The following is a 12,065-nucleotide window of genomic DNA, read 5'->3' on the forward strand; positions in this document are numbered from 1 at the left end:
GTACTAGTTCAAGGTGTATAGCTCGTATTGCTGCACATGTAAACAACATAATGTATACCTTGTGTTTTTGGTCCCCATTGACCTTAACATACAATGGGCCAGCAAAATCCACCCCAGTTGTTTCGAAAGGCCTAGTAGTCATTATTCGTTTGGTTGGTAGTACTGTCCATGGCTCAGAACCACTCTTGCCATGAAGACGCTGACAAATCACACACTTGCGCAGGACTGATTTAATTACCTGTCTCGCCGATTTCGAAGTTGTGCCAGCACGGTATTTACACCGCCATGGAATGTTGATTGATGAGCTTCTATTATCAGAAGCAAGCTTAAATGTGACCTCTTTGGCAAAATTATTGGATCTCGTTTCGATACGCTTTGGTCCTCTTTAGGATACCGACTATTTAACCGCATTACGCCATCTGTTAGATACGGGTTCAGCGAGGATATTTTCGATGAGTGATTAACTTGTTACCCGCTCGCTAATAATTCGTACTCCTCGCTGTAAAAATTTCGCTGCGTGTATTGTATCCAATACCTTTCGGCTTTCTATAGCTCTTGGAATGTTATTTCTCCCACGCTAGTGGATTTTATAAGCTTTCGATTTTTTAATAGTTGGTCCTTTGATGTTCTCTTAGCACGTTCTACAAACCGAAATACGTATGCTGTCACTCTTAAAAGACGTTTGAGACTGCTATAATTTTCCACAGTAGTAATTGGTACAGTTACCATATTTTTCCGCTCTATGTGATTAGCAGTATTCAAAACCGCTGATCTAGTAATTTCGATTTTACATGGCCAGTATTCTTCATTTTCTCGAAGCCAGTTTGGCCCGAACTTCCACAACTCGGATTCAAGGAGATATTTTGCCTGTATACCTCTGGTTAACAAATCAGCTGGATTAAGCTTACCGCAACAATGATACCAATCATATATATTCGATATTTGGTTAATTTCTGTTACTCTTGCCTTAATATACGGTTTAGGGTTCCGTCCGCTGCCATTTATCCAATTTAACGCAATACTTGAATCCGTCCACAGAAAAACTGAAGATATTTCAATACACAAGCTTTTTACCAGCGTTTCTTTTAACCTTGCTGCCATCAGCGCTGCTGTCGATTCCAGTTTCGGTAACGTTAACTCAGCTTTATCATTACTTTCGGCAATTGGACTTACTCGATTTTTTGAGCACACAATATTAGTAAGAATCCTTCCAGTTGGCTTTATTTGTCGACAATATGCTACTGCTCCATATGCTTTTGGGCTCGCATCAGCAAAGACGTGCAATTGTAAAATCGAATCACTACCTGCTGACAGACACCGATCAACGTAAAAGGTTTCGAGTACTGAAAGCTCCTCTTGCCACTGTGAGAACGAACTCTGAATTCCGCCGTCCATTATGACATCCCAATCTTTCTTTTGCCGCCAAACTTCTTGCAGTAAAATTTTTATTCTGACTGTGAATGGGCCCAATAGCCCTAACGGGTCGTAAATTTTAGCCATCGCCTTTAAAATGTTGCGTTTCGTAGGTCGTAATGTTTGAATGTAATCGTTGCACGATTTTAAATCTACGGAAATCTTGTCATCTATCGTGCACCAAGTCAACCCAAGAACTTTCTGCTCAGCCATGCCTATTTCGTCCGATGAGAACTCTCGCCTTACCTCTCTATCGTTTGAGTTCCATTTCCTCAAATTAAATTTGGCAGCCGCCATTACTGTTTGAGCTTGTTTAGCAACATAAATTGCTGCTTCTTGGGTTGGTTCACTAAATATTAGGTCGTCGACGTAAAAGGATGCTTTAAGCTTTTCACACAGCTCGACATTATTTTTTAAACTTTCATTCAAATGACCACGTATGGTGCTAGCTAATAGGAAAGGGCTGGATGAAACGCCAAACGTAACCCTAGTCATACGATAGATTGCTAATTCTGTTTATGTTGATCTGTGCTTGGACATGACTTGTACCATAAAAAACGATGAGTATCTCTGTCCGATTCGTCCAGTAAAATCTGATGAAACGCTTTCTCAATATCGCTCACTACAGCGATACGATTTTGTCTAAACCGTAGTATCATCGTGAATAAATCGGCAACCATATTAAATCCTTCGCTTAGATGATCATTCAACGATGTATGACCAGATTCGCTCGAAGAGGCATCGAAAACAATTCTAACTTTGGTTGTGCTATTATTTTCTTTATAAACAGGTTTATGCGGCATGTAATAAGTCGGTTGGAGAGACTCAATGTTAGGTACAATTTCCGCAATTTTGTTTTCGATGAGGCTCCTAACTTCTTGGTCATATTCTTCAATTTTTCCTTGACTTTTTAGAAGCTTGGTTGTCAAGGACTGTAATCGACCCAAAGCTATTTGGAAATTATCACGCAAATCTTCGCTTGTTAGCTTCCACGGCAATTTTACAGAATACCTACCGTCCGCTTTCTGATCTATTGCTGCCGAAATGTTGGTGGGTTTATTGTCGTTTACGATACCTACTGATTCAAGATTCCAAAACTTTTTTATATCAAATTCTATAGGTTTGCTGGCTTTAGTATGCTCTTTTTGTTCTAAAGTTTCTTTATTTTCGATTAAAAACTCACTTTGTTTCTTTTTTTTTTTTGCTATTTCTAACATTCTTCATCGTTTGTTTATTTTCACTCAATATCAGCGCTATTTGTCCGCTTTTATCCCGATCAATTTCGCCTTGCAATTTCCACCCGAAAAAGGTTTTTATCGCGAACAAATTACCACTAATTCGTTTTGTTTCCGATATATTAAACCTCCAATAATAATCTTGCCCGATTAGCAAATTAATTCCCTGCAAAAGTCGTTCGCTGCTTTTATTAGCATCAGCAAGCTCATATTTTATTTGCTTACATGTTTTGCTTTTTATTTCGTTTATTTCGTCTGCCACTGACACTAAATCTGCACAGATATTTGGAACGACGATCGCCTTTATTAAAATTGTTTTTTCATTATATTGACTTTGCAATAGAATTTGCACGCACTCATATTTTATGGGTGATTTGTTTTTATTATCACCAACACCAATTATTGTTGTTTCTTCAACACCACACGGTTTTAGTTTCAGCATTTTTGCTACCTGCTCATGCACAAATGTTCGTTGACTGCCATTGTCCATCACTATTCTTGATAACACTTTTTATACCTTTCATGAAAATGAAATGGTATATTAATTTCGTCACGAAACCGAAAATTGTAAGTCCTTAAAGGAAAATAGATAGACCCACCATTAAGTATACCGAAATAATCAGGTTGAAGAGCTGAGTTTTTTTAGCCATGTCCGTCTGTCCGTCTGTCTGTTTGTATGCAAACTAGTCCCTCAATTTTTGAGATATCGTGATAAAATTTGGTGAGCAAGTGTATTTGGGTGTCCGATTAGACATTTGTCGGAACCGACCGGATCGGACCACTATAGCATATATCCTCCATACAACCGATTTTTCAGAAAAAGAGGATTTTTGTAATATCTTACCCAATTTAACAGATTGAAGCTTCAAACTTCACCATATACTTTCGTATATTGAACATATTGTTGCCTGAAAAAATTTATGAGATCGCTCGTATATATAGTATATATCCCCCACAACCGATTGTTCAGATAAGGAACTTTTCGTAATTACTGCCCTATTTTAAGAGCTAGAGGCTTCAAATTTCAGCGAATGCTTACGTATATAGCATATATTGTTGTCTGAAAAAATCATAAAGATCGGTGGTATATATAGTATATATATGGTGGTATATATAGTATATATATATAGTATATATATATATATTTTCGCAAATTTTAGCCCCATTTTAACAGCTAGAAGCTTCAAATTTCACCGAATATTTACTTATATAGCATATATTGTTGTCTGAAAAAATCATAGAGATCGGTTGTATATATAGTATATATCTCATACAACCGATTGTTCAGATAAGAAACTTTTCGCAATTTTTACCCCATTTTAACAGCTATAAGCTTCAAATTTCACCGATTGCTTACGTATACAGCATATATTGTTGTCTGAAAAAATCATAGAGATCGGTTGTATATATAGTATATATCTCATACAACCGATTGTTCAGATAAGAAACTTTTCGCAATTTCTACCCCATTTTAACAGCTATAAGCTTTAAATTTCACTGATTGCTTACGTATATAGCATATATTGTTGTCTGAAAAAATCATAGAGATCGGTTCTATATATAGTATATATCTCATACAACCGATTGTTCAGATAAGAAACTTTTCGCAATTTCTACCCCATTTTAACAGCTAGAAGCTTCAAATTTCACCAACTGCTTACGTGTATAGCATATATTGATGTCTGAAAAAATCATTGAGATCGGTGATATACATAGTATATATCTCATACAACCGATTGTTCAGATAAGAAACTTTGCGCAATTTCGGCCCCGTTTTAACAGTTAGAAGCTTCAAATTTCATAAAATGCTTTCGTATATAGCATATATTGTTGTCTGAAAAAATCATAGAGATCGGTGGTATATATATTATATACTTCATATAAACTGTCATATTGACCCCTTTTTTACGGCTAGAAGCTTCAAGATTCATCAAATTTCATCAAATAGTTACGTTTACGTCATATATTTTTGAAATACGTGATTCGTAGCCATAGTTTTTACATGCAGACCACAAAAAACGTGAAGCTTTGCATCCTCACACAGATTACCTACCTATTTTTTATTTTATATTTATCTTAAAAATCGTTTACATATGTTCAAATTTCACCAAATGCTTACGTGTATAGCATATATTGTTGTCTGAGGAAATCATAGATACCGGTGGTATATATAGTATATATCCCATACAACCGATTGTTCAGATAAGAAACTTTGCGCAATTTCTTCCCCATTTTAACAGTTATAAGCTTCAAATTTCACCGATTGCTTACGTATATAGTATGTATTGTTGTGTCAAAAAATCATAGAGATCGGTGATATATATAATATATATATGATGGTATATATAGTATATATATATAGTATATATATATTTTTTTTACGATTTCGGCCCCATTTTAACAGCTAGAAGCTTCAAATTTCACCAACTGCTTACGTGTATAGCATATATTGATGTCTGAAAAAATCATTGAGATCGGTGGTACACATAGTATATATCTCATACAACCGATTGTTCAGATAAGAAACTTTGCGCAGTTTCTGCCCCATTTTAACAGTTAGAAGCTTCAAATTTCACAAAATGCTTACGTATATAGCATATATTGTTGTCTGAAAAAATCATAGAGATCGGTCGTATATATATTATATACTTCATATAAACTGTCATTTTGACCCCTTTTTTACGGCTAGAATCTTCAAAATTCATCAAATAGTTACGTTTTCGTCATATATTTTTGAAATACGTGATTCGTAGTCATAGTTTTTACACGCAGACCACAAAAAACCTGAAACTTTGCATCCTCACACAAAGTACCTACCCGTTTTTTATTTTATATTTATCTTAAAAATCGTTAAGGTATGTAGATCTGTTCACTATATATTTCTTATCTTATACATCCGATTATTCGGAGATTACGAACGGGATAAGATTATTGTTCAGCCCCATTCATGAAAGGTATGAAGTCTTCGGCACAGCCGAAGACAGTCCCGTTCTTACTTGTTTTGTATTGTTCTCGCTACTAATGATGGCTCTCGATGTTTGCAGTAAATACTCCGAATGTCTATCTCGTGCTAGTGTGCTTAATGCAGCCGACTTGTTATTGCTTTCGCTCCCTTCTTTTCCAGCTGCTTCGGATGCGCTCTTGTGCTGAGTTCTCTGCTCCTCTTCAAACCCTTTCTCACGTCGTTCACACATTGTTGTTAGGTGTCTTCCTGAGCATTTTTTACACTTGACCCAATATGCTTTGCAAAATTTTGATGTGTGGTTTTTCCTGGTACAGCGAAAACATCGTCCCTCCTTTTGCAATACCTTCTTCTTTTCTGCTACGCTAATCACGCTTCTACAGTTTTGTGCATTATGATTTTCTTTATTACAAAATATACATTTCTCGTTCGCGCCTATAGAAACTAAGCCGGTGGCTGTACCTGGCTTGGCTTTGTTGGTACTTTTGTTGTCGCTTTTTTTCGGTGTTTCTGATAACTGTGCCTTCTCTCTCTTTTCATACATTGAAGAATCGCTTTAAGCTGGTCATCTTCTATTTCCTTCATTGTGCTATTTAAGGCGGAAGATGCCGTTGCTTTTGTTTCAGGCAATCGAAAAAATTGTACTCGCATTTGCTTAGGTAAGCACTTGATAATAACGGATTTTACGGTGATCGCATATTGAGCTGAAGTGACCTTCAACGCGGACAAAGTTCGCGTGGTTGACAACACCTGATTGTACAATGACCGTAAACCTTGAACATCGCTGATACTTTGTACTGGCTCTAAATTAAGAAGTTTTTGTACATATTTCTCGATAATTTTTTCGGTATTTCCGAATTCTTCTTGTAGTAGTGCTATGGCTTCAGAATAACATTCTTCTGTAGGAGTGAAGCCATGAATCGTTGATGCTGCCCCGTCAATAGGTGCTTGACTCAAAAAGTTGAACTTTGCCGCCGATGACAGAAGGGGGTTATCATGCACTGTTGGCTTGAGTTGTTCCCAGAAGGGCAACCATTTTTCAAAGCTTCCATCGAATTTCTTCAGATCCAGATATTTGAGCTTAACTCCATGAAAAGGTTGTCCACTAGCCCCATTTAAGGACGTATTTGGTGTATGCTCAGCTCGGCTTTCTAAACTCTTTTCGCGAGCTTCCAACCTCGCGATAATTGTAATTGCCTTGTCGTCATAATCTAGCACTACTTCGCATTCCTTCTCCATATCCTCTTGCTTTATTAGTTTCCTTACCGCTAGGTCAGCCTTTTTTAAATTATCATGCGCATTTTTTAACCTGTGCAAGAGCGTCCCTATGTTTTCGAGCAAGTTTTGCTTTTCACTCGACTGGGAAAAGTCTGTGTTTTCCAAGTAATCAGTAGCTTGATTAATAAGCTTTGTAAGCTGACCCCGACAAGTAGCCCGCTGAACTACATCCATGTTACTTTACAATAGGACTTTCAATTAAAATTAGATACCGCAGTTGATCGTATTATGCAAATTATTTACTCGCAAGAATATCGTCTTTATTTTTCGCTAGAGTTCACTAAACGCACATCCGTTACAGTTTATTAAAACTTTCTACTTTAAAAAATTACCGCTCCCGGGTTTCGGCACCATGTGTAAAATTACTAGCCCGGATCGGAATAAAATACCACAGATGCGGTTATAATGGCATTTAATAGTGAACTGAACTCTTAAGACTAATTACAATTATGTTTGTTTAGTAAAGCAATGTTTAAGTTGTGTTAGGAGAGAGTAAAAAGTAAATGTAAATGAAATGCAATTGTGTAAGTGTTAATCACATATCTCATTCTCTATGATTTTCTACAGCCATAGTACACTCGTCCCATACGATGAGCTTACATACTTTAAGAACTTTTGCCATTCCAGATGTTTTCGTAATATTACATGTTGGTGTTTCATTTACCTGCATATTCAAAGGCAACTTTAATGCAGAATGTGCTGTGCGACCGCTTTCCAGTAATGTAGCCGCAATTCCGGAAGAAGCCAATGCAACGTTATTATCTGATCGAATTGTTGCTAATATCAATGAAACCAAAAAGGTCTTGCCTGTTCCCCCAGGAACATCCAAGGAAAACAATCCACCAGTTCCATGGCTAACATTATTCATGATTGTATCATAAACATGTTGCTGTTGGTCATTCAATTTCGTTAAATTTGATGTTACAAATGTGTTTAGTTCATTACAATCACAATGGTATTCACGCTCCAGTTCTCGATTTAACATATCATGCATTGGACGATTTGCTGCTGGCATGCCCAATTGTACTAACGATTTGTTTGACATCGACAAATAAATGTCGTCAATCCTTATCAATGCTTCATTGTAAATTTCCAATGTGAATTCCAACTCATAACTGTACAGTATTTCGACGCATTTGGTTTAAAATACCATTTGCCATATAATCTTTAAAATTATTCCATAATTCCAATGGATTAGTTGGGGAGCACATTGCAATTATTATCGAAAATAATGTTCGTATTTGCCCAATGCTTATCATCCTCCAACAAATTTTATTGTTGACATGCTTCACGATATGTAGCGCACAATTCACCATTAATTGTTCTTAAAGCAAAGAGTATATATTTGTCAAGAGGCGTCACTCGATACCTTTGTTGTTGCCAAAGCAAATTACTCGATGTTTTCTCAAGGTAGTCGTTGGTTTTTTTTATCAGATGTATTTATAAAAACGCTTTCTATACATTTTCGTGGGGTATTTGTGTTTATTTTACTGATTGTATTAAATTAATTAATTAATTCTCTTTCCAAAAATCGTAATTATGCAAAGTCACTTTACCGCATAACTATATAGGATTCAATTAAAAAAAACTAAACAAAACTTCCTTGAGAATCACATTCGACATGACAGGGTTGCTTTGGCAACAACAAAGTATCGAGTGACGCCTCTTGACAAATATATACTCTTTGCTTAAAGCTTGGAATGATGTTGGGCGACGAACATTATGCGGCAGTTACTCACGAACGTACGTACCAAAAACGTGTCAGCTGACACGACCTATCTTATGAGTTTGCAATGTAAACGAAAACTCACCGACGTGCAACGCCCGTACATACGTAGCCCGGAACGTAGAAATCAAAACAATTTTGATTTTTTCCGTAAGAACATGTCAGCTGATCGCTCTCTCACTAGACAGACTTGCCTAGTAAACAGTTTTATGCAAAAACACCTAATTAAAGTTTGAAAAATTGTGAAAATAATTCGAAATAATTATGTAAAAGTGCAGATTATAAATATGTAATCTATTTATATTTATTTAATATTAATTCCAGCCTTTTACAACATCAAAAATTTAATTGGAAAAAGTTGAGGTTCCATAACCATGCATGCAAAATGGTCAGTGGCAACAGTGCTTATCTGTAAACAATACACACACAAATATGTTATGTACATGTACACAGACGCACACATTGATTCCTACGGGCTTGAGGGTTCGGTCAAATGTGTTTCGTACGACAAACGTCCGTACGTACTCCACACGTCGGTGGGTAGTTGCCGCTTTAATTAACAACAATCGCAAGTAAAAACACTCAGCATTATTTTGATGAACTGCATAAATGCGTCCTAATGTATCTGTTGAGAACACATTAGGATGACTTTGAACTGGTTTTCCTTGTTTTCGCCTTTGAAATGTTTTCCTGGATTTATCCCATGTGAAATATTGTGGACCTTCTGCATATAGCATTGTTCTTACAAAATCGTCCGATTGACATAAATGAAAGAAGGCAGTCAAAGTTGTAGACCGTGCACTTGTTGCTCTAAGCGCTGCATTTTCAGGAGTAAAATAAGCGCGTTGGCCATATTCAAGGTGAACCGCTAAATGAACGACTGTTGGATGTCTTTCGTGTATTGGGAATGAAAAAATTCGCCATATCACTTCGTTACTGCTTATATAACGCCCCATTTGATATTTTTACCTCGTTTTGAAATGCACCGAATACAGCCATATCGCTTCCTTTATTTACATATTTGCAAATGTATTTAATTGATTTAACATAATTACAGTATTCCATGTTAATATGCGCTTTGAATGTTTTGGACAACAATGGACAATATGGAACAATCCAGCGATTGTCAACTTCAACATTTTGATCTCCCATCTTAATTATCGTTGATTTACCATTGTCATCAGTGAATCGACTACGATATGCCGGATATCCATCGTTACCTGTGACCGTATCCGAAATTAATGCTCGTGTGTAACGCTTCGAACATTTTCATCAATCATGCACGGAGAGTTCACATTCAATGCACCGCTAGGTCCATGTATCATATTTTTTGTGACGAACAAATCTGGATCAATCGTTTGATCGTGTATTTCAGCTGATATCATACTATCAATATGTTCCGGTGTAATTTTATCAACCAACCAAATCAAAATGTGTGCGTGCGGTAATCCCAGCTTTTGCCATTCAACGAAATACATATAACAATGCACTCTCTCCATTATTTTAAAATAAAGTCCATAAGTGATTTTAGTTTAGTTTGAAAATATGTGCAGTTATGTCGTGTCGATCACTTGGGGATTGGCCAGGAAACAAATGGTCTTTGATTTCACTCCATTTCGGATTGCATGTAAAAGTAATAAACAGATCCGGCCGTCCATAAGCGCGAACATATGCCATGGCATCCTGTGCATATTCATGCATGTGTCGCGGGCTACCAGTATATGTTGCTGGTAATATGATCATTCTACCGATGTCATTCACAATTCCATCGTTAATCACTGCATCCCGTAAGTGAATGTATTCCTCGGACCGTAACTTAGTCTGGTGGAATTTGATATAGTTTAAGCGCTCGGTCTCAATTACATATCCACCACAATTTGGTGGAGCAATCTTCTGCATTTCAGAATGCGAGACTCTTCATTTTCACGAATCATTAATCGATATGAATAATAATTCATAGCGCTAACTTTTTTATTCGTTTCTGCGCCTGGAATAAAAAAAATCACATTTGTGAGATTATTATTGTCGTATGTGAATATTTTTATTGTGTAAACATCTTTGCTCACGGTATGGGGGAATTTTGAATGTAAGATGTAAGATATAGGATGTAAGGTATGGGTGGGTATGGGTCTGTATATGGAGGATGGCATGGATATGGGGTTATGGATATGGCGGATATATGATTTAAGATGTAAGATGTAAGGTATGGGTGAATATGGTTATGTGTATGGATATGAAATTCTTCATTTTCACGAATCATTAATCGATATGAATAATAAATCATAGCGTTAACCTTTTTATTCGTTTCTACGTCTGAATTAAAAAAAAATTACATTTGTGAGATTATTATTATCATATGTGAATATTGATACCGATAATGTAAAAACACATCTAAGGTTAATCTGATCCTCGTTTTGGGCAATATCTGGAGACCCTAGTCACCCAGATGTATGAAAATTACCCTCTGCTAAAGAACTCATCTACAGCTTTCATTTGATATCCATATTGTATAAGCACATTCTAGGGGTATCTCGGTCCACGTTTTGGCCTGTATCTTGAGACCCTGGCCACCCAGGGGTACGAAAAATTATCATGAACTAAAGCAATCATCAACAGCTTTCATTTGATGTCCATATTGGCCTATATCTCTAGACCCTAGTCCCGTAGTGTACGAAAAGTACCCCATATTAAAGTACTCATCAGAAGCTTCCATTTGATAACCATATTATACAAAGACATCGTAGGGTTATCCGGGTCCACGTTTTGACCTTTATCTCAAGACCCTAGAAATTTAAAAAGATTTTTTTTGCTAAAAACCTTCGCCTATTTGATCCCTATAATATGATAAAAAGAACGAATAAAATTGGCCTCGTATCGGCCCCAAAACATGGACAGGAACGAACATCATTTCATTCTTATATATATAGATTAAAGAATTAATTAAAAATTTAAATTAAAATTTTCAGTTCGTTAAAACAGTAATTTGGAATGCCGAGGTAGTCCTCATACAACTCCTTAAATTTAGGATTTTTTTTTTAATATGCTTACTGATGTTTTTACAGTAAAACCGCAAACCAATACACTGCGGAAATAGAAAAAATAACTAGGTCACTGGAGGGCGCCTATATCTCGGATGGACTAAACCCAGACTTGGCAACCAGATACGCTACTCAAGCAGCAGTCAAAGCTATGTGCAAGAACTGCTCCAATGATAAAGTGAAAATGATTATGCAAGCGGGAACGTTCACAACAACGAACGATGCGATTTCAAAGTTCACAAACAGCTGCACGGAAATAACAGGCATCTCCAACACTTTTTGAATATAAGACATCAAAATCAATACCGAAGTAATTTCCCTGGGGGTTACCGAAATGGTAACTACGAAGTTATAGAGGCAGCAGGTTCAGACCACAACCAAGGAATAACAATACCACAAGACCAAATAATAAT

The sequence above is a fragment of the Eurosta solidaginis genome, chromosome 3 (genome assembly GCF_040869045.1).
Source record: "Eurosta solidaginis isolate ZX-2024a chromosome 3, ASM4086904v1, whole genome shotgun sequence".
Lineage (NCBI taxonomy): Eukaryota > Metazoa > Arthropoda > Insecta > Diptera > Tephritidae > Eurosta > Eurosta solidaginis.